The sequence below is a fragment of the Siphateles boraxobius genome, unplaced genomic scaffold (assembly GCF_051911475.1).
Source record: "Siphateles boraxobius isolate OS27281-9 unplaced genomic scaffold, OSU_SipBor_1 12, whole genome shotgun sequence".
NCBI lineage: Eukaryota > Metazoa > Chordata > Actinopteri > Cypriniformes > Leuciscidae > Siphateles > Siphateles boraxobius.
The window spans coordinates 8,181,583-8,203,732 of NW_027508722.1; the positions used below are offsets into that span (position 1 = coordinate 8,181,583).

At 41.5% G+C, this 22,150-nt stretch overlaps 2 long non-coding RNA genes across 2 annotated transcripts in view; both read right to left on the minus strand.

Annotated features, from left to right (window-relative positions):
* LOC143715695 (uncharacterized) overlaps positions 1-22,150 on the minus strand; it is a 127,658-nt gene that overhangs the window by 79,738 nt on the left and 25,770 nt on the right. The gene's annotated exons all lie outside the window — the stretch shown is intronic.
* Positions 6,367-8,229, minus strand: LOC143715739 (uncharacterized). Its single transcript, XR_013195881.1, has 3 exons — positions 7,153-8,229; positions 6,725-7,085; positions 6,367-6,583 (listed from the first exon to the last, which is right to left on the minus strand). It is a non-coding gene; the product is annotated as an uncharacterized LOC143715739 (long non-coding RNA).

The following is a 22,150-nucleotide window of genomic DNA, read 5'->3' on the forward strand; positions in this document are numbered from 1 at the left end:
CCCCCTAGCGGCTCACATAGCTGCGTGGGAAACTATCCCAGGGATTTCAGAATGGGTATTGAGCACAATTAAGCAGGGCTATACACTTCAATTCATTCGCCGTCCCCCACGCTTTCAAGCCCGGACCGCGACGATAGTGAATGCGGAAGTACCACACCTACTTCACACAGAAATAGCAAAGCTGCTGTGCAAAGGGGCTATAGAAAAGGTACCGCCTTCTCTGAGCGAGTAAGGCTTTTACAGACGATATTTTCTCGTACCCAAGAAGGACGGAGCCTTCAGACCTATCCTAGATCTTAGACATTTGAATAAAGTACTTGCGAAAAGACAAAGATAAAAAGACAAAGTACTTGCTATAAGACAGCATATAGTCAAAATGCTTACGACCAGAAAAATCCTCGCGCACGTTTGCCCGAGGGACTGGTTTATTTCTCTAGATCTGAAGGATGCCCATTTTCAGATTCAGATAGTACCCCATCACAGGCGATTTTTGCCTGTCCCTAGCACCCCGTACATTTACGAAGTGCATGGACGCGGCGCTCGCCCCCCTGAGAAGTCAGGGGCTGCGATTAATTAACTATCTGGACGATTGGCTGATACTGGCACAGTCAGAGACAGAACTGCTATATGCAGCGGTGCTTCAGCTGGGCCTACTGCGCATGCGCCCGCTCCAGCGGTGGTTGAATGCTCGCGTGTCCCGCCGAGCCTGGGTGTCTGGCGGCCAGAAAATCAGAGTGACTCAGACCTGCATAGCGGCTCTGCAGTCCTGGTTAGTGGCCGACTGGTACCAGCAGGGAGTAATGATGGGAACCATCTCTTATCGGAAAGTCATCTCGACAGACGCGTCCAACTCAGGTTGGGGCGCGCTGTTCGAGGGCAGACCGTTCTTTGGCCAGTGGTCAGACCAGGAGAAGGGTTTTCACATAAACTGTCTGGAGATGATAGCGGTCGAGAACGCGCTGAAGTGCTTCCTCCCGTTCATACAGGACCAGCATGTTCTTGTCCGCTCGGACAACATGTCTGTGGTTTCCTATGTAAACCGTCAGGGCGGTGTCAGATCCAGAAATCTCTGCAATCTGACGGAATGCCTCCTTATTTGGTCTCAGATGCACCTGCGCTCACTGAGGGCGGCGCATGTGCCTGGCCATTTGAACGACGGCCCAGACAAACTGTCCAGGGACAATGTTCCCCCAGGGGAATGGTCCCTGCGCCCCCAAAGGGTCCAGAAACTGTGGCGCCTATTCGGCAGAGCGGAAGTCGACCTATTTGAGTCAAAAGACAACGCTCAATACCGACGTTCTTCTCGAAGGACGAGGACGTGCTGGCCCAGGTTTGGCCCAGCCTCCCGCTATATGCTTTCCCTCCGGTCTCTCTGTTGCCACAGGTGATCAAGAGAATCAGGGAAACGCGCCACTCGGTGCTCCTCATAGCCCGGCGTTGGGAGAATCAGATTTGGTTCCCGGAAGTAGCACGGCTGTCACATTCAGCTTCGTGGCCGATTCCGGTGAGGGCAGATCTCCTCTCTCAGGCTCGCGGCACGATCTGGCATCCCCATCCAGAGCGCTGGTCTCTGCATGCATGGTTGATCAACGGGTACTCGTTGCCCTGCCAGAAGGAGTGATGAACACGATCTCGCAGTCTAGAGCTCCCTCCACGAGAAGGCTCTACGCGTCTAAATGGTCGGTGTTCTCTGGATGGCTATGTCCCTAAAGTGATGGGCACTCCATTCAGAGCACAAGTTATTTCATTGTCAGCTCTCCCAGCATCTGACAGCGAAAGTGATGTGAATCTCCTCTGCCCTGTCAGAGCGCTGAGGGTTTACATTACGCGCTCCGCCTCCTTCAGGCATTCGGAACAGCTTTTTGTTTCGTTTGGTGGGCGCACCAAGGGTCTCGCCTCCTCGAAACAGAGCCTGTCCAAATGGATAGTGGCGCTATAGCAGCCGCTTATGCGTCGAAAGGTCTGCTCTGCCCAGATCTCCTGCTCAGATCACTCTCACATGACTCAGCTCTCCTGGTTGAGCTGCACTAAGTAGGGTATGTGCCATGTGCCTATACAGACCGGCGCGCTGCTCTGTATTTCCTACGTGCGCTTATGTACAAATGATGGCCCGCGTGGCTGGCCACCTTATTTTTTCACTTATGGGGTTCCCCTGAAAGTTCGGGGTCTCATGGTGGATGCTTGGCGCGCACGGCGTTGACAAAGTGTTCCCGTAGAGTAAACTAAACTTACGCAATAAGAGAGAACCTTCGTAAGAGAACGATACTCGGTTACTAACGTAACCTCGGTTCTCTCTAGAGAGGGAACGAGTATTGCGTAACCGGCCGTGCTCGTGCCACGAGCGACTTCGCTTCAGTCAACGAAAAACCAGAGAATTCAGCCTACAGCCCCTACTTTTATACGCTAGGCCACGGCCATTCTGGCGGGCTGTGACGCTATGAAGGCGGGGGCGCCCTTCATTGGGCGTGACGTCACGCCGGGCTCACTGGTAGGCTGCAGCAGTTGTATAGTTGTAGTGTAGGTATAGCGATATGACCCAGCACCCAAAATACTATCAAAACACTCCAAAGCAGCCTCCATTCTTCGAGAAAGATGGATAAAAAGGCGCACAGGAAACAAAAACCTTGAAAAAAATGATATACGACCCCGCCAGATCACCGAGATGCCAATTCGCACGGGGCTAATATTATCACAGGACCTCGGTGTACGGTGAAATATAGTAGGTCATTTGCGGGGCAATTTTTACTTTACAAATTACAGACATGGGGCTTAACATTAAAGCAATGTAGGTTGCATCTTTATAAATATATTCATGGAACCATTATACGACTGATTAATTGATACTTATACATCAGTGTATAATGGATTATGAACATGAGCATTGAAAAAGAAAATGGATGACTTATAGTAATTATAAAAATAATATAAATGTAACTATAATTGTTCTTATAATTAAGTATAGGTCTTAATGAGTCTTCATAAACATGTTTATAAAATAGTAATACTTACAAGTATAAATGGAGCTGTAATTCATTATAAGCATGGTCCTCATACTACATTTAAGCAGCAGAATATTAGAAAGATATATTTTTAAAAGTGTTATTTTAAGGTTGGGGGGTTGATTGAGCACTTGCGCGTACCGAGGATTGAAGCGCCTTTCAGACAGGATGAGGAATGCGTGGCGCTGCGCTTTGAAACCCATTAATTAACCCATTAATGACTTCCAAAGATAGGCCTACATAACAGCTACAAGTGAATGCACTATGCAAGCACTATATACAGGATTCACCCTATTATACTTTATCGACACAAATTGATAAGTCAAACAGCAAACAGCCATCCCCAAATAGTCTATAGCTACATAGGCTGTCATTGACTTGAACAAGGGTTAAATTACTCATCAGGCTACAAAAGAATACCATAATTCATCCGTTCAATTAGGCCTAAGACATCGAGAGTCACGCAGACCTATAACAACCCAGCCACAACATATAATTGGGAATAACAGGCCTTACCTTAACACAGAATGGACTTCAAGGACTTTGCGCGCAGATCAATGGCATCCACCGTTTATATTTATTCTACGAATCTTTGAGTTAACATATACTAAACATGATTGGAATTTGCACGCGCCACCACACCTCGATGCTCATGACAAGAATAGCATGTATAGTTATCTTTATTGAAGTGAATTTAGTCTATGTCTAGTTTAGACATAATACTGGGGGCGACAGTGGCTCAGTGGTTCATGTAGGTTGTCTACAAACCGAAAGGTTGGTGGTTCTATCCCCGTGTTCCACCTGACCAAGTGTCGAGGTGTCCATGAGCAAGACACCTAACCCTGGCTGCTCCCGACGAGCTGAGTGGCGCCTTGCATGGCTGACACCGCCGTCGGTGTATGAATGACTGAGTGAATGGGTGAATGAGAGGCAAATATGTAAAGCGCTTTGGTGGCCAATGGGTCTGTGAAAGCGCTATATAAATGCAGTCCATTTACCATTTACTCCACGATGATCACATTACACAAAACTGAAATTGCACGTCAAAATAAAACATTGTCAATATTTTTTGAGATCCCCCAAAATTTCACGAATCACGTTTTCAGAGGAGCCCTTGTCTTATTAAGGGGAGCCGAGCTCCCCCCAGCTCCCCCGTAGTTAGCACCCTGAGACAGACACCGATCAGAAATTACAACTGAATATTCTGCTATCAAAATCCTGACTACGTGGATTCCTACATGGAATTTATTGGATTTTGCCTGTGAAATTTTGCTGAATAACAGTGAATGTGACCCACTTTAAGCATACACCCTAAAGGCAAAGGAAATTAACAAGTAATTGCTGTGATTTGCTTGACAAGAATGAACCACAGGCCTCCTGTATGTGTATGCAAATTCAGGACCTGAGATTTTAAGACGTTGTTGAATGCAAAAAAATCTTTATTTAAATTAAATCATGCACAGATCAGTCCTCCCACTGTGGCCATAGAGCAGCAGTCAGTGGGTGGACCTCGTACTAAATTAAAAAGATAATGTTTTTACAAACGTGCAAATGCTTTCATTCCCTCACACTACACAAATTTACTACTTACTTGGGGCTGAGCTCAAATCCATGCATTCACAGCGATGCCCTACGACACTACACCAGACTAGTCGTGATACTAAGTTAACCACTCATTACTATACCACAGAAAGAGGAGAGGTGGTCCATTTCCGCTAGCCGGGCCTCTATAATCGTAGTTATGTGATATAAATCGTGCCAAGTGTGCCAAAAACCCATCAGCTACACCCAGTATTTATAGGCTCCAATTCCTAACCAGGGCACTAAGCTCTCATAACATCAAAACTGGCACAGAGTCCAACAGATCTCAGATTTAAGACTAGACTGGACAGTTTCACAACTAAATAATTTGGAAAGCTGTAAAAGAGCACTGGCTTCACACAGGCTTTGTATTAAGTCAGCTCGGACCACAGGGGTTTGCGAGGTCGGAGCAGCAGATCTAGATGACTCTGAAACACAGACAAAAGACCAGAAGCAACATCTGGCTTCTCACAGGGAAAATGTAAATCCGTGCGGTGCTCTATAAACACCGCAATAAATCAGCAGGATCTTATCAAAGCTGTGCTGATGATGATCCAGGCTGTTATACACACACGCTTACAGACCCAATTATTCTCATCAAATAAGCGGAGTCACTTTCAAGTCCACACACTGTAGCTTTTATGACAGATAAAGTAGTAAATGCATTTCTTATGAAGACTTACCAAAACTTTGTTAAATAAACTTCATTTTGAGAGAACCTTGCCAGAACTTTTTCCAAAGTTCTTAAAAAAAACGTTCCCTGTTAACTGCATGTCCTTCCAATCTACATTAGAGGTTTTACTCCAACCCGGTCACCATGGGTGTCTCTATAGCACGCATTGTGTTTATCGTGCAATGTATACGCGAAAATTAGTTTACGTGCATAGGATACACATGGGTAGGTTTAGGGTAGGTTTAGTAGTGGTGTGGGGTGCATGTGTACTACACGCAATAAAGTGTGTATCAAATGCACCTGAAAACTGCATATCATATGCAAGTAAAAACTAATTTTCGCGTATAAATTGCACGATTAACACAATGGCCCTCATTTATCATTCTTGCGTAGAAACGGGCGTATATGTTGGCGTAAGATTATGCTTACACTCCTCTCACCGCCTGATTTATGAAGCTGTGCGTACCTTTGAAATCCAGGTGTACGCAATACCTGCCCTTGATAAATGCCGCGGCTGAAAACGATCGTCATTAGAATAACACGCCCCTATATATTCAAGTCTCCGCTTCCCCCACGCCCTCATTTTACGCCATGGACACACGGAAGACTGCAAAAAAGAGAAACTTCTCCGACGTGGAGATCGATACCATCACCAGGGAAGTGGAAAGAAATAAAATAGTTTTATTTGGGAGTTTAAAGAGTGGGATTAAAGGCGCCCACAAAAACAAAATATGGACCCAAATTACGAGTTCTGTCAATAGTTTCGGGGTTGAGAAGCGCACTCCAGCAGAGGTAAGAATGTTTTATTGCTTAATATAGACCAATAGTGATCAAGTTAAGCATGAGTTTTCTTGTTTATTGTAGGTGAAAAAAAAGTGGTCGGATATAAAGATCGCCACAAAGAGGTGCGTTTCGGCACTGAAGAGGAGCCAGAGTCAGACCGGGGGAGGACCCCCGGATCCAAGCCTCCAGCTGACACCGAACGAGGAGCGGGTGGCAGCCCTCGTCGGAACGGTGTCTTTAGAAGGTATCGCCGGTGGGGGAGATACCGACGACATTCATGGTAAGTAAACTTAAAATTGATTGACCAATAAAAAAAAAACACATAAGTCCATAGTTAACTCATTTTATTTAAATTTTTCTCTATTGTTTTGCAGATGATGGCACTGCAGGCCCCAGCACCCTCGAGACATCTCCCCCTCAGCCCATCCAGGAGCCTGAGCCTATCCTTGCGCCCCACCCAGAGCCTGAGCAGGTGCAAGCGGGGGAAGCCGAGGACCGTCCACCAGCCTCCCGTGCGCCACGGCCAAGGGTCCTGACGGATGAGGTCCTGGAAAGACAGACAGAAATTTGTAGACTACTGGTCGAAATTAACCATTCATTGGTGTCAATAAATACGACATTAAAGCAAATAAATGAAAACTTAAAAAAATAAACAAATGAAATCGAAGTCTGTGTTATTTTAACTTACCATTAAAACCACCGAACAAGGTCCCGTCTGAGCCTAACAGCTCCTAAAGCCGGTGGTGCTTCCCACTGCTCCACTGGCACTTCTGGGTCTGGGGCCAGCGCGTCAAATGGCACACGGTTTATCTCAGCCATGTTGTGCAAGACGGCACATGCCAAAATGATGTTGCACACCTTCTTTGGCGAATAGAGCAACGTGCCCCCCGCGTGTGCCAGGCAGAGCCATCTACCTTTTAGGAGCCCCACGCAGCGCTCCACAGTGGCTCGTGTTCGTGCGTGCGCGTGGTTGAAATTGCGCTCCTGATGCGTCACGGGGTTTGGCACAGGGGTGATCAAAATATCCAAAAGAGGACAACCCCTGTCACCTAAAGGGGAAAAGAGAGGTTAAGAAACGAATATATTTTGCAAAATAAATTTGCTCTTAGTACTCACCTAAGATAACCATGACCCCTCAATGCGCCCTCCTGCAGCCGTCTGCGCACGATGCAGTGTTCAAATGAAGGCATCGTGGGTGCCTCCAGGCCATCTTGCCACAACATTTAATAGGTGGAGTCTGGCATCACAAATAATTTGCACATTGACTGAATGATAGTTTTTGCGGTTGATGTATGCGTAATCATTAACCAATGGGTTTCAGACGCACGTCAATTGCACCTATGACATTTGGAATCCCAGCAATCTCATAAAACCCCCTTTTAATCATTGTTTGCTGGGCATTGTCGTATGGGAATTGGATGTAGTGTGGGATGAGAGACCTGATGGCAGCCAGCACGGATGACAGCATGCGGCTCATGGTGGGTTGGGATATGCCAGACCTGTCAGAAATCTCCCGTTGAAAGGTTCCAGTGGCCAAGAACCCCCGTGTAGAGAGAACCTGGACTGGGACAGGTAAGGCCCTTGACCGCCGGGTCTCATGTTGAAGGTAGGGCTCCAGGTTATTGCACAGCTCCAGGAGAAGATGCCTTGGAAGACGGAATCTGCTCATCAGCCATCCATCTGATTCATTCAGAAAATCTCGCCTATCCTGAAATACTCTTTCCCTTCTCAAGGGTGAATATGCGTCTTCTAAAAGCGCCAGGTCAGCCATCACTGATACGGTGTACGGTGGAAATCCAGTTTAAATAGCTGTTTGGATGAGCAAATGACCTCTCACAATGTATTATTTTACAGCACGTGTTTTGAAACAATTAGCATTTAATTTTGTATCACGTCACATGTATTGTGATGATGATTACCATTCATTCACATTAATAATTGCATGACAATTTGTAATATTATTATTATTATTCTTATGATTTTTATTAATGACGCTTATTGTTATTTAGAAGAAGATTGTCGTTATTATTATTTGTATTATTATTATTATTAAAAAGAAGAAGAATGTCATTTTTATTATTTTGTCAGTCTGAATTATTTTTTGGTCATTGAAAGCCTTTCATTACTGAACCCAGTCCGTGCGCACCACCTAACCCTGAAACGTCAGGTAAAGCGCACAGGCTCGCAACTGAAGGAATTCATTTGGTTTTGTTTATAAATGTTAGACGAACATTTAAAAACAGTGAATTAATCAAAAACGTACTTTCCTGGACAATAACTTCATTCTAGAGCTGCTGTAAAGCCAAAACAATCTCTGTTACAATAATTTCCTATAATCACTGTAAAGTTGCTTTGGAACTATCTGTATTGTAAAAAGCGCTATATAAATGAAGGTGATGTTGGACAAAAAGTCCTGTTCCTCCATTGACGACCATTCAAAAGTAGCCTGATAAAATAATGAATGATTCATTTTAGTTTAGTTGATGTTTAGTGCCTTCAGTGTAAATCAGACTTGCGTTTTCCCTGTCCACTCTAATGCACTCAGTCACATGGTGCTTACGGCTCCAACGATTGGCAGAAAGTAAAGATGGTGACAGCAAGCAGCTGCAACAGAGATGAATTCGGGAATTTGTTCATTTTTGATGAATCTTTAAAGCAGCACTATGTAGTTTTTCAACCTTCATAATACACTCACCTAAAGGATTATTAGGAACACCTGTTCAATTTCTCATTAATGCAATTATCTAAACAACCAATCACATGGCAGTTGCTTCAATGCATTTAGGGGTGTGGTCCTGGTCAAGACAATCTCCTGAACTCCAATCTGAATGTCAGAATGGGAAAGAAAGGTGATTTAAGCAATTTTGAGCGTGGCATGGTTGCTGGTGCCAGACGGGCCTGTCTGAGCATTTAACAATCTTCTCAGTGACTGGGATTTTAACACACAACCATTTCTAGGGTTTACAAAGAATGGTGTGAAAAGGGAAAAACATCCAGTATGCGGCAGTCCTGTGGGCGAAAATGCCTTGTTGATGCTAGAGGTCAGAGGAGAATGGGTCGACTGATTCAAGCTGATAGAAGAGCAACTTTGACTGAAATAACCACTCGTTACAACCGAGGTATGCAGCAAAGCATTTGTGAAGCCACAACACGCACAACCTTGAGGCGGATTGGCTACAACAGCAGAAGACCCCACCGGTTACCACTCATCTCCACTACAAATAGGAAAAAGAGGCTACAATTTGCAAGAGCTCACCAAAATTGGACAGTTGAAAAATGTTGCCTGGTCTGATGAGTCTCGATTTCTGTTGAGACATTCAGATGGTAGTCAGAATTTGGCATAAACAGAATGAGAACATGGATCCATCATGCCTTGTTACCACTGTGCAGGCTGGTGGTGATGGTGTAATGGTGTGGGGGATGTTTTCTTGGCACACTTTAGGCCCCTTAGTACCAATTGGGCATTGTTTAAATGCCACAGCCTACCTGAGCATTGTTTCTGACCATGTCTATCCCTTTATGACCACCATATACCCATCCTCCGATGGCTACTTCCAGCAGGATAATGCACCATGTCACAAAGCTCGAATCATTTCAAATTGGTTTCTTGAACATGACAATGAGTTCACTGAACTAAAATGGCCCCCACAGTCACGAGATCTCAACCCATTAGAGCATCTTTGGGATGTGGTGGAACGGGAGCTTCGTGCCCTGGATGTGCATCCCACAAATCTCCATCAACTGCAAGATGCTATCCTATCAATATGCGCCAACATTTCTAAAGAATGCTTTCAGCACCTTGTTGAATCGATGCCACGTTGAATTAAGGCAGTTCTGAAGGCGAAGGGGGTCAAACACAGTATTAATATGGTGTTCCTAATAATCCTTTAGGTGAATGTATATTTCCAAGACCCTTGAGATGGTACATCGACTTACAAAAGGTTGAATGACACGTCTGCCATAGCCTGACAGTGTCTGTATCGCTTTTACTGGCACTATGTAACTTCAGGTTTCGGGTAGGAACCAGAGCACAAAAAAACTACAAAGTTTGACTGCTTTACGGCATACGTCACTTCCCCGACCGCCCCAACTTCCTCAAATTCTGACATTAGAGCCCAACTAGCGTTTGATACCCATGTTGGTAGCCTATATAAATCACCAGGGTGGCGTCAAATGGGTGTCGCCTGAATTTGGGGCCGGACAGACTGTCCAGAAACAATATTCCAGCAGGAGAATGGTCTCTGCACCCGCAGACGGTCCTTCTACTGTGGGAGACATTCGGCAGAGCGCAGGTAGACCTGTTAGCCTCCCATGAGAACGTCACGGCCCACGTCTAGCCCGCTCTATGCTTTTCCTCCAGTTTCGCTCCTGCCTCAGGTGTTGGAACGAATCAGGGAAACCTAATGCTCAGTGCTTCTTATGGCTCCGCTCTGGACAAAACAAAGCTTGGCTCCCAGTCCTGATGCAGCTGACGAGCACTGCCCCATGGCCAATACCGATGAGGAAAGACCTCCTCTCTCAGGCCGAGGGCTCGATTTGGCATCCTCGCCCGGAGCTGTGGTCCATGCACGCATGGGCCATCAACGGGTACCCGCAAACCTCCCAGGGGGAGTGTTAAACCCGATCACGCAGGCTAGAGCTCCGTCTACTAGATGACTCTATGCCTCAAAATGGTCCGTGTTTGCTGGCTGGTGCAAAGCCAGAGGCTTTTCACCCCTAGACTGCGGGGTTACGGAAGTGCTCTCCTTTCTTCAAGAGCTGCTGGATAAGGGCAGAACCCCATCCACGCTCAAAGTCTATGTGGCGGTTATAGCTGCGTTTACAAAACCCATGACTGGCCTGTCACTGGGGAAAAACGATCTGGTCATCCGCTTCCTAAAAGGAGCTAAGGGGCTGAATCCTCCCAGACCCCCCTCAATCCCCATGTGGGACCTTTCCACGGTTCTGGAAGCCATGAAAGGTGCCCCGTTTAAGCCAATCCAGCTGTCGGGCATGAAACACATGTCGTTCAAAACAGTGTTTCTTATGGCTCTCGCTTCAGTAAAGTGCATAGGGAATTTGCAAGCGCTCTCGGTGAGCGCGACACGTTTGGAATTTGGGCCAAATGACTCGAAAGTCATACTCAAACCAAGACACGGATATGTGCCTAAATCCCTCAACACACCGTTCAGGGCCCAGGTTATTTCCCTGTCCGCCCTGCCGGTTTATAATGAGGAGATGGACGCGAGCTTCCTTTGCCCAGTCAGGGCATTAAGAGCTTATGTGTCTCGCTCATCCATTTTCAGACAGACTGAGCAGCTCTTCGTTTCGTTCAGCGGTCGTGCTAAAGGTCTAGCCGTGCCGAAACAGAGCCTATCCAGAGGGATAGTTGATGCCATAGCACTGGCATACATGTCAAAGGGCCTTAAGTGCCCTTTAGGTGTTAGAGCGCACTCCACAAGAGGCATGGCCTCGTTGTGGGCTTGGTCTAGCGGGATTACCTTACAGGATATCTGTATGGCGGCAGGCTGGGCCTCCCCGTCTACATTTATTAGGTTTTATAACCTACCGCTGCTTCGGCGCAGAATACTACAATCGTTTGAGCACCGCTCGCTGACCGATAAAATTTTCCCCATGGGCAAAAGTAATACCCATACTGTTACACAGTTCAGGCTGAACGTTTTCACCCTGACTGTGTGTAACACTGTTACAGTGATTAGCTCCTTTGGGTTGCTAACTTATTGGGAATGACGCTGCTAGCCTCTCTTCTCAGACTCTCTGTGAGTCCCTGGTGATTGTGCACTATATGAGCCCCGGGCACCTGCCCTTGGGACTTTGGTGTTGGATCCCAGGCCGCACTGCGTTTTACACTGTGTTCCCCATAGCGTAAGATATTACGCAGTACGAGAGAACCTCTCGTAAGAGAACGTACTCTGTTACTAACGTAACCTTAGTTCTCTCTAGAAGAGGGAACGAGTACTGCGTATCTTGCCGTGCCTGCAACGCGCTCTGATTCGCTTCGGCGATGAAAAACCACTTATATCAGCCCATCGAGCTATATTTATAGGGCTAGGCAACGCCAGCTTCGGCGGGAGTGTGACGCAGTGGGCGCGAGGCGCCCCCATTGGACCATCACCAAAGGGCCTCTCTCGATAGGCTGCAGTTGCCGCAGAACAGCCAATAGCTACCCAAGCCGCCTTGCATAAGTCTGCATGCTGCCGCAACGCGTTTTACATTAATTCAAAATTAAGGATAATTTTTGGCTTCAATATCTCGTGGAAAAGAGGTTTTCCCCATAGCGTAAGATATTATGCAGTTCTCGTTCCCTCTTCTAGAGAGAACCGAGGTTAAGTTAGTAACCGAGTACGTTACCATGACTATGATCAGATAAGTTGGTTTTATTGCTGTTAAAAATGTGGTCATGTGGTCCAGACAGAGAAGACAGAAACAGACTTTAAAACAAACTTTGCTGCCTTAATAATAGACGAACGGATCTATAAATGAACATGCACCCCAGAAAATTGTGTGAATGATTTAATGTTTTGTGTAGTGTCTTTTAATTCTATTAATTTTTATTTTTGATACTGTGGATTTATGATAGAACCAACGGCCATTGTAACCTCACCTACAGCATGTTTGGTCTCTATAAATTTGGTACTTTGAAGATCGAAATTACTGTGAACATATGTCGACAACAATATTAGTATTGCAAGAATCTTTCATAGTTTCTTCATCCGCAACCAATCCAGCTGCACATGCAAATTAGCACACTTGAAACAAAGATCCATAAATCAAATTCTCCTGCTTGGAAACTCCATCTTTCTTATTGGTCGAGCCAACCCTGAGAGGTGGAAACTTTCTCAGGCTTCAAATTGCATCTACACAAGCCTCTAAGCCTCTCGTAGTCCTCTCTTCCTCTGGCCTTCACTGCTGTTTTCTTCGGGTTGATGTCTGTGGGGACCAACGGACCAATGATCCAACTCCGAAGAAAACTGCAACTTTACCATCACTGAATGGGCAACCAACTATTCCGACTTCCTCACTCCTTAGTTGCCTGCGTGGCCTCTGTGGCCCAGGGCCGACAGGTCACAATCTGCATGTGCTCAGCCATGTGCTCATGGAGAGAGAGAAAACCTTCATCCAGAACAGAGTCGAACTAACCATGCAAGTTCATCATATCTTCTTCATCCACTGGAGAAGAAATCGATTTTAACTTCAACATTTGACACTCACAAAACCATCAACAACTTCAATTTTCAACAACTTCAATAATTGTGTCCACTGCAAAGGCCATGCAAGTATACATTTAATGAGGTGCTCTGAAATTGATAAGCTGATGGTTCTTTTCATGTTCAATTAATCTTTTCCGTAGCTTCATTTCATTTCAGGTTTCATTTTGTCATTTAACATCTACCCCTGTATGTGTAATTGTTTGTATGTTAGTTATGTTTTTGTGTTTTTGCTAATAAAACTTGTGCACAATATGCATTTGGTTCTCTGCTTTCATAAAGTTTATTTTACGATCTTGATCCTGTTACATGCTCTATGTGCAGCACATGCTAAGAAATAATTAGTCTTCTGGGGCCATGAAAGACATCCTTTTCTTATAATAAATGAATAATCAAAAGAGTTTGTTGGACGAATTGATTAATTGATTGTAATGTTAATTTAGCTACCTCAAGTAAACTGACCCAAATATTCATAATTAATCAAGTTATTATTCCCCTTTTTATTATTTCCCCTTTGAGCTACCTCGTTACAACATTCATCTTAATGCAATTACTTACTAATTCATTATCCAGTGTTTATTGTTAGTTAATAGTAGTTAGAGTGTTAATGATGCGTTACTCATTTAGTAGTTATTCATTAATAATGGAACAGTATTCTAAAGTGTTACCGAAATGTTTAGTTTAGCTACTTACGTCTTATCTTGCACTTCATAACCATTTACTGAAGCGTTGCGCTGTCTGGAATTCGCGCTCAGCAGCTCCTTTGAACATAAAGCCCACCTACTTTGATTTGATTGGTCATCTCAAATATTTTGACATTGACGAGTGATGATAGACCAATGAGGCTCAGATGAGTATATCTTGGTGCTGTGCAATATCCTTGCAGCACTAAAGTAGTGTTAATACTAGTGATGCACCGATCATGATTATTCATGGCCGATTCCGAGACCGTTCTTTTTACAAGCATACTGACCGATTCCGATACCGATTTCTGTGTTGCTGTTTTTTTTCTTTAAGCAACAAACAAGAAAGAATATAAGTATACATAAACAAGATGTTTATTTGGTATTTAACAGGCCAAACTGGCTTTCGGCTGTTAAAAACAATAACCATCTGAAATTAACGGCAACAACTACACAGTTCACTACACAATCAACACACATTCAACAATCCAAAAAAAAAATGTTTGGCTATTTAATCAGCATTCAGTTTTTGTTTTTAAATTCGGTGTAAAGAAAAAAGGTATTTACCAGTGATACTAAACAAAACCAAAAACAATTAATTATTCTCAGGATACAACGTAACATATATATACAGATAACAAGGTTGATAAACTAGACACAGCTGAACCAAACTAACTAAGGACAGTAACCAAGGAAATTAACAAATGGCGGGGAATTTGAACAAAGACGCGTGACAAATGAAAACAAACTGAGAGTTCATAAAAACAAAACTAAACATAATAACATAGTGTAAATGACTATATATATAATGCCACCTTATTGGTACAATAAAGCCCCAAGAATATAAAGCTCATTTTTACTAAAAATAAATGCATTTCCGATCTGATATGTGATTGGAAAAGGGAGAAGATCGAATTCGGCAAAAGGCAGATTTGAACTTGGGTCGAATGCATCAAAAGCTACTATCATTTCACACTCCGTACGGCCTACGCCACTGCAGACGTTAATTGGTCCTTAAATCTTGTGTGGCTCAACCAGACATTGGTGGGCGGAGTTAGTGAAAATAGCCTTTTCCAACAAGACGGGCTATTTACACATAGTGCAAATAGACACTCCGTTATCCTCGGAAATGTAAAAGAAAAAGAAAATGTCTTCCCCTTGCTTAGGCCCCAAGTGCGCATGGGCCCCTGGGCCCACACTCATAATACCCATTGCATAATCTGGCCCTGTATATTTCACACCCCTACATCACACCTACTTGGAAAAAGACACATGAACTTTTCCCTGGTTCAGCAGTAAAGGCTGATTTATACTTCTGAGTCGGACCTACACCGGAGCCTCTATGCCGTAGACTACGCATTGGTTTTAATTTATACTTCTGCGTCGTTGTCCGCGTTGATGCACGCAGAGGGAGCATGTGAAACCCGAGGGAGCGGTTTGAGCAGACCAATCACAGCGCTTGCATCCGTGTAGAATTGACGCGTTTTTACATTTTTGGAGAGGTGCACGTCAGGGTACGCCGAAGGGTATGCGCACTACACACAGCCTACGACGTAGCTACGGCGTGAGTTCGACGCAGAAGTATAAATTGGGCTTTACACTGAATGAACACATATGAAGGCCACATAACTCCCTCACAATGACGCCACATCACTAATTTCAGTTGAAATGGTGATATTGCTATGTACAGTCATTGACCACAAGTGATGATGATGCAGACCATTTTATTTGACCAACATTCTTGCTCGCCTCTCTGATGACAATCATGCCATTCACATTTACCTTGCCCAACCTGTATAGAAAACATACATTTGAAATAATCATGGCTGTTACAGGGCCTTGAGTTTAGTCGAGGAACACATTTTCTCCAAGACAGAAATACACTGACATAAATATTTGAAGAAATTTTGACAGAGTAGGTAAATCCTCTTTGACCACCCAGTCAGTGTCTAGGGCAATGCTGCTTTATTCATTCACACACACATGAGGAAAAAAGCATAAAATGTCCGCTCAGCATGATTTCATAACTTACAGCCACACCACAAGTGGTCTAAAGTGAAGCACTTGTAAAGTCACCATCGGCAGGTCCTCAGATCTCTTCTCCACCCCACATCTCTGGGGAGAAATTCTGTAAATACAGCCTTTATTCAACATGACCAGAACCGACATTCAAAAAAACCTCAGAAAAATTCCCACAGCTCAGAAATTTAAACAAACATCCAACACATGTGTGTGCCAGCAGCATGACATGTGCCCTTATTTGACTTGTGACTTGTGCAGTATTACACCAAAAAAAAAAAAACTTGATTAAAAGTACTTATTAAATCAAGACTAGCATTCCCTGAATGCTTTCGTGATCCTTTCAACCGGAAACCTACCCGGATGGCTGCTTTTATTTGTGGGTGAGAGAGGTGTGTGCAGCCAGATCTCAAGAATAACAGTGGTTCTCTTTTACTCTCTGAACCTTCTCATAGACTGACCAATCGGCCACCCAGGAAGACGGCGCAGGAACTGCCAGCCATGTTTATAAGCCAGGATTGGATTATGAGCCGTGTGTTCGAGCGATGGCGTCTGTTCAGCTGTGTCTAATTAACATTTGCCTTTCAGTGAGAATGCAGAGTTCCATAATAACCTGTTCATAACAAGAGTTTTTTATAGTGCCCGAGGATAGTGGAGTTCAGGTGAATCCTCCATGAAAGGTTCAGCCTGCTAAAGGTTTCATATTCAAAGCTTTTACTGCATTGTGAAAATAATGCACCCATATGCAGTGTTTCCTTTTCATTAACTAGATTCTGGCAGGCCTGCAATAGTGGTTCTCAACTATGGCCCTCGAGGTTCACTTTTTTTTCTTTCTTTTATTTGTAGGCAGGTGAGTTTGATCAAAGTTGGAGCTAAACTCTGCAGACATGTGGACCACGAGGGCCAAAGCTGAGAACCTCTGGGGCCGGTTGCATAAACTGCTAAGACCAGTCTTACAAGTTAGTCATAATTCTTTTCCTTAAGACTGTTAAAGGGGTCATATAATGCCATTTGCATACAAGTTAATTTGATTCTTTAGGGTCTAAATGAAAAGTTTGTAATATACTTTAATTAAAAATTTTCGTTAGTATTGTAAGAAAACACTAATTTTACCTGGTCAAAAACAGCTCTGTTTTCAGCACGCCATTTCAGTGCATATGCCTTTAATTGATAATGAGCTTCGCTCACTCCGCCCCTCTGTTCTGCGGGCGTTCATAACAGCGTTATGACCACACCGCACGTGGAGTGTTTCCTTGACAACAGTTGAGGGTATAGGAAAAAAATGGCAGCGGGAGTCTCTGAGGAGGACACATCTGTGCAACCATATCAGTTTGAACCGGAGTCGGAACAAGATGACAGCCCGAAGAAGTTCGACAATTAAGGCTCGAACATGACGTTTCTGAATGGTTGGTTATTATATTGTCACTTTGATCTATCTTTGTGTACTGGCAGGGTAGAGTAACTTAGTGAGATGTACGAACGCTATGTGTTTACTGATATTAGTTATACGTACTCAGTTTGTAATAACACAATAACCATAACGCGTTGTTCATTATAAACGTGGGATTATAAATTTTATATCGAGAACATCGTACATAGAAAACATGCCGTATGTACCCTGAGTGTAAACCTTAGCCGCATTCATCGTGAAGCAATTTGCAAAGATTAATATATAGGTTAATAAAATGTTACACTTACTTTTTCTGGAGGTTCAGCAGGGAGACATGAATAGTTGGTAACGATTCTTTTTTCAGGAGCAGCTTCTTATCAAAATCAGCTTTATAAGTTACTTCCTTCGTTAATAAAGCAGTCTGGTGAGAAAAGATTTGCGAATCGCGCAAACATGAAAGCATTGACGTTGCTTGTGGGGAATATTCCCTTCGAAAACAAAACTCACCCACTGTGTCTTCAGCGGTTCGGATTTAGGAACATCAAAATTACTGCTGTGTTCGTTATTACACCCAAGAACAGAACACCACAATCGCTTGGACGCCATTCTGCTCGAGCGTATCAACAATGACGGACTATGATGACTGACAGCTCGCTCAGGGCAGGGATCTGTTGAAACACTGCTGTCAATCAACAATCGTGGGAGGGGCGTCCGATTTAGTGACGTCACAAAATCGAACGGCTCAATTTGAGGCAGGGGAAAACATATAAGGAGATTAAAACAAAAACACGGGATAAATTTTTATCATTATATGATGGTTGTGTACAGGCACTGCCAACACACATTTCAGTACAATCAACTTGAAAAAGTGCATGTACCATTATATGACCCCTTTAACAACTTTTTAAAGTCATTTACAAAAAACTGTAACTCAAGAATAAGAATTATAGCTCCATTTATACTTAAGTATTAATATTTTATAAATATATGTATAAAGACTCATTAAGACCTATACATTATAAGAACAGATATAGTTAGATTTATTTTTATTTTTTTTATAATTATTATTCTTGCATTTGCTTTTTCAATGCTCATGTTCATAATTCATTCCGTTGATTTAAAAGTATTAATTAGTCAGTCATATGGTTCCATGAATGTATTTATAAAGATGCAACATGCATTGCTATAATGTTATTATATTATAGTTACAATGACTTAATTCAGATTTATTTTTGTCAAATATGTGAACCTATAGGGTAACACTTTAACTGCAGGCTATTAATCATTAGTTAAGCATGAGTAAACAGTTAATTAATCATTTTTAAAGCATTAATAGACATTAATAAGCAGTTTATAAATACAGCTATAAATGTTTTTTTTCTTGATTTATAAGCATATCTATAATGTGTTTAATAATTGTATTTTCATACTTTGTTAATGATTAATTAATAATTTCTAAATTAAGTATAGCATTATTTACAAACCAGTTATTTAAGAGTTGTAAGTGGTTCATAAGATCACTTAGAAAGTGTAAGTAAATGGAGTAAATTCAGGTAGTTATAAAGCATTTAGTAGTGGTCAGTTAACTATTTTTGTGAGCTCATCTAAAGGACTATCCATGCCTTGTAATGCATTTATAAAGGAGATTTAAAGACTCAGTTATCTTCTAAACAAAAATGAAACAAACACAACACAGTGATACAGAACATAGAAATATTTAACAGCCTTTAAATCTCCTTTATAAATGCTTTACAAGGCATAACTAGTCCTCACTTTAGATAAAAAAATAGTTACAAAAATAGTTAACTGACGACTACTAAATGCTTTATAACTACACAAATTAACCCTGAATTACAGTAGAAATACATGTTAATAAAGCATTTATTAAAACACTAAGTAACTATTACTGTATGTCTGAATAATAAGATGTATGAATGTACATTTAAATAGTTTATTAGTAATTTACTTACACTTTCTAAGTAATCTTATGAACCACTGACAACTCTTAAATAACTGGTTTATAAATAATGCAATACTTCATTTAGAAATGATAAATTGATCATTAATTAAAGTATGAAAATACAATTATTAAACACATTATAGATATGCTTTTAAATCAATAATAAAGCATTTATTGCTGTATTTATAAACTGCTTAATGTCTATTAATGCTTTATAAATGATTAATTAACTGTTTACTAATTCACTAATGATTAATAGCGTGCAGTGATTATAAAGTGTTACCTACAGTTAATAACCTCTATAAATGCATCAATGATGGCTTTAAGTAAAGTGAAGACATAGAATGCAATTTTCCCAAAGCAAATTTTAAGAAATCATGTGCTCATTATACATTTAAAGTTGTTTACTTGTAAATGTAACTAATGAACAATAATAAATGTAATAAAATAATGGAGAAAAAACACAGAAATCATTAATACAAACATTTGGACAAAAAATAATGTTACAAACTAGCAAAAGACTGCAGCAATATTTTTTAAAGAATAATTCCAAACTGCTATAAGCAATACCATGTTGAGGAGATAAAGATGACTGATGAGATAAAGATTTGAACAAAATTAGCCATTAAAGATATAATTAATAACAAATTGTTACAGAAAACAAGTGTCTCTGGAACTATTTTATATTTTATCATTTATAAATCGCATGCACACAGAAAAAGCAAATGCACGACTTATAAGTAATTATAAAAACAATATAAATGTAACTATACCTGTTCTTATAAAGATAGGTCTTAATGTAAGACCTTAATAGGTCTTAAATAGGTCTTAATGAGTATTTATAAATGTATATATAGAATAGTAATACTTACTTATATAAATGTATAAGTATAAAATAAAAGTATAAATGAGGCTATAGTTCATTATAAGCATTGACTTCATAGAAAGTGTTACCAAATTGGTAATGCAAATTTTTAATTTTAAGAACATTATGAAAAACCAGATAACTTTGAACGAACATTCTATTACCATTTATGGAAGAAAGTTTGATGAACTTTGAGAGAACCTTACCAGAATGCAAATACAAAATACAATACATGTTGATATGCAAATACAAAGGCAAAAAACAATTTCACTTTAAAGAGTTCAAATGCCAGCAATGCTTTGTCTCTGTATCCTTGCGGCATCTGCATTAACACAATATTGCATATTCACTAGCTGCTAATATGCTTAGTAATTCACTCTAAGCATTAAAACTGGACTTGTAAACATGAAACATTATTTGAAACCTCATAAATGGTTACTTCATAAGGAAATGACAAAGCAGACAATGCAAAAATGCACAGTGATATAGCAGAGCCATTATGTATCATGTTTATACCATTTATGTGAGATTCCTGTGACTAAACTTGTGGATATGAGAAAATGTTGAGAGAAATGCGCTTTGCATGTTTACACATTTAACCGGGGCTCACCTTACTTGCTCAAAACTTTTATCGACACCTTTTTCAAGGGTGAACTTTTTATTAACATGCATGCGTTTGGGCTGATATCTGCTGCACGCGCGTTAGAGTGATACTTCGTTATTTATCTATTGTTCCAAATTACTTCCATAAAATACTTACAATAATAATAAATCATTTCAGATTCAGTTCTGTTTAGTTATAGTATTAAGTTAAATTATGAAATGAGTTCAAGTCGCGTAAAAATAATCAGCTGGATGTATAGAGTGAGCAGTTAGTGAATATAATTCTTTAAACTTGAATTGGAATTTGCTTATATTTTTGGTTATTCCACGGTGCTTACAGCAATTCTAAGTACTTTAGTACAGCTGCAGCAGCAGTATGCATTAAGACTGCATTTTAGCAGATATTATTAACAGCATCAGCATGCATATCAAATTCAGATGGCAAAGTTATAGTTACATTAACAAGCAGCATCATTCATAGAAAATTTTTAATGTTTGCAAACAATATTAGCAGCAGAAGCAGTAAGTAGACTATGTAGGTGCATGAAATTTGAGCCTAAATTAACTACTTCTAACTAGGTTACTTTGTGTAGCAGCAGTAGGCTATAGCAAATTCGGATCGTAATGTTCGTGAATATATATCAGCAGCAGCACGCATAGCAATTCATATTGCAACATTGTGGATATTATTAACTGCAACAGCTATTTCTAATTCAGTATTGCAATGTAGTGAATATATTAATAGCAGCAGTGGCAAAAGCAAGCAATCAACATAGTTGTGTGAGGGCATGAAAAGCATTGCTGGTAGTAAACTCATTACTGCAGTGCACTGGGTCATGTCGTAACAGCTAGAGGCTGTTCACACTGGACGAGACAAACCATGGTGCAAATTCTTTTGTCTTTCATTTCAATTATAGCGTTTGATAGTAGGCTACGTCAGAAATAGAAATTTGTCGGGTTGCTGTAAAAAACTGTAGCAGCATGCATAAATTCAGATTGTAATGTAGCAATAATAACATCAGTAGCATGCCAAGCAGACTGGTGAAATAAAGTTACTGTAGCATCGTGCATAAGATCATCTTTGTATGAGTCATGCGTTGGGCTAATGAGTTGATCATGCAATGCAAACATTGTTCTTAATATGCAATACAAATATATTAAACTAAATAAGCAAGCAGCTACATTTTCCTTGCAGAACTAGTTGTGAGCATACTATCCCAAAACCACAGGTCGAACAGCGATGTATGCTGTCGCCGGATACTTTTAGTTAGTTAAAGGTAAGTATTTCCACTGCGGTTATGTTGATGATCGATAATTACTTCTTTCTACTACAGAGAGTGTGAAGCACTATTTCAGTATCTCAACATAAACCAAAAAAAAAAAAAG